Source organism: Hordeum vulgare, chromosome 3H (genome assembly GCF_904849725.1).
Source record: "Hordeum vulgare subsp. vulgare chromosome 3H, MorexV3_pseudomolecules_assembly, whole genome shotgun sequence".
Classification (NCBI taxonomy): domain Eukaryota; kingdom Viridiplantae; phylum Streptophyta; class Magnoliopsida; order Poales; family Poaceae; genus Hordeum; species Hordeum vulgare.
In genome coordinates, this window is record NC_058520.1 from 73,809,164 (window position 1) to 73,811,822 (window position 2,659).

Here is a 2,659-nt window from a genome sequence, read left to right on the forward strand (position 1 = left end):
GCGGCCCCCTCCCTCTCCTCACCGAGGACCCCCCCCCCCCCCCCCCCGGTCGGCCGGACCTCCAACACCTCCGGCGGTCAAGGCCCTCCCGGGATCCTCCCTGGCCGGCCGACCCAGGCCAGGGGCCTCCCCCCCCGTCGCGCCCCCTTCCTCCCGCTCGGTCCAGGAGGGACCGCGCAGGGAGGCCGGCCCCTCGGCCCCTTCACCTCGCCGGCGAGCCCCTCCCCCATCGGGCCTCCCTACACCTCTTCCTCGCCGGAACCGCGCCGTCACCGTCACCGTCACCGCCTCGTCTGCCTCCACGCCGTCTCCTCCGCCTTTTCCCGCGAACTCCGGCTTCACCGGCCCCTCCCGTCAACGTCGGTGAGCCCCTCCTCGGGTTTCTCCCACCGTCGCGTTCCCCTCACCGCCCCGGTTCCGTTCCGGCAAACGGGACCCCGATCCGTCGACGGTAGACTCTGGTAGGAAGGATTGAACATTTGGTTCTACTATGTGGAGTTAGCAAAGAACCTCCAGAGAGAGGGAGATGAGAGTTTTGAGAGAAAAAAAATGTTGTATTCCATATGTATGTATGTATGTATTTGATACCCGTACTTATGTATGTATTTGCGTATATAGGCATGTGGAGAAATACGACATTTGTATGGTTATGTATTTGTGATTAAAAATGTGTTTTTGGCCTAGGGTCACTTACCGGTGGGGCCAACGCACCCGTTGTCTATGACAGGGAGGCCCCACGCGATAGTTAATATAAATAATAAAAAATAATGTTTTTATTAAATAAATAAATAGATATATTAGTTAAATTAAGTAATTAGAATAATTAGAGTATGACACGTGGGTCCCCCACTAAATTAATCTGATTAATTAATAATTAATCTTAATAAAAACTTGTGGCTATGACGTTCGGGACCCGCTGGTCAGTTGACCAGTCAAATGTTGATGTCAGCATGACATCGCGATGATGTCATAATGGGATTTTATTAAAATAGCTAAATCTGTTTTTAATTCCTAAATAATTAATAAAACTTTGAAAATTAATATAAAATAATCCGTAAGTCAGATCAAATTATTTTCAACATGAAAGTTGATCAGCAGATCGAGACGAACCCGGATACACGGTCCATTCGTGTGTCACGCGTCCCTAGCATAGCAAACATGGAACTTTTCCATCGTTTCCAGTATAACCGGTAGTAGCCCGAGACCCGGAAAATATCATCAGATATTCTTCCGACCCGTCTATGACGGATGTTGCTGCGTTAGCTCATGTCTAGCCTGCATCTTTCCATGTCATGCTTTGTGTTGCATCGGTGCTATTATTTATTGTTTCTTCCCCCTCTTCTTACCGGTAGACCCCGAGACTGACGCTGCTGCCGGGTACATCTACGACCCTGCCGATCAGTCCTTTGGCGCAGAGCAGCAAGGCAAGCAAACTCCCCTTGATCATTCCTATATCACCTATGTCTTTCTTCCTACTGCTTGCATTAGTATTTTGCTACTGTTGTAGTTAGCTCCTATATCTGATGCATAGCCTGTTTTTGATGAACTGCTACTTTCAGTCCTGTACCTTTAATCTGCTTAGTATAGGTGGAGCAGTCATCCCCTCTGACCCCGTAGTTCAGTTGCCCCGCTTGTTTTCAAATCTCGATCTCTGATCGACGAGCCAGACCCGACACAGCACATACACCCCCTTCGTTGTACGACGCTACACAGATACTATCGGGTACCGAGGGTGACACCTCGCTAAGTACTCCTGATGATATCTCTGTAGTATAGCTAGTCGGTCATGGTTATCGAGGGTGATTCCTCTTTCACCATTCGCGATGATGCCTCTGTCGTGCAACCCCGCGAGTGTGGGACCCCCGAGGGTGATTCCTCTAAGCCCACCTTGACGGGTACATCGTTCGGAATCCAACGAGGGTGATACCTCGGATTCCCCCGATATGACAACCACACAGTTACTCGACCATGTTACTGGGATCATTGGTGATTAGTTGTAAGACGGGTGGTTTCCCATGAGACTGTGTTGCTGGCCTAATTAAAATGTTAATGGATTTGGGTATTTGATCTGGGTTGGTCGGAGACCTTTTCGCAATAACCGGCTACGCGGGAAGAATTATGGGTACTCGGCGTCGCGGTATCAGCCGAAGCTTTTCAGATGCCAGCAATGTAGCGGCGCGCGCCCGAGTGGTCCCGAGATGCATCGCGCTTGTGATTAAGGGATGCTAGGACTGACGTCGGCCGCCCACTCCACGTGCAGGAGCGTGAAGGGGAACTGGGCCCACGAACCCTTTGTGCTTAGGATTTAGACCAGCGGGCTGGCCTCTCTGATTAGTCTTAGGTGGGGCTACGACGTGTCGATATTCCGAGGCCGGACAGGACCCAGAAAAGTATGTCCGGCCAGAGTGTTATCGAGCGTGACGGGACATGTGGTGCACCCCTGCAGGGATGAAAATTAACTGTTCGGATAGCCGTGTCCACAGTTACAGGACGACTTGGAGTTGTGCCCCGATCTTTTACAACTACAATTGTTACTTAACTGGAATTAGTTTGCCTCGGGATTGCTTCCTCGCAGGGAGTCGAGGGAGGATCTTTAGGCGTGACCTCACTTTAATATTGCTGTAACAATATGACTATTTATGTTTTACCCCTGTTCTAC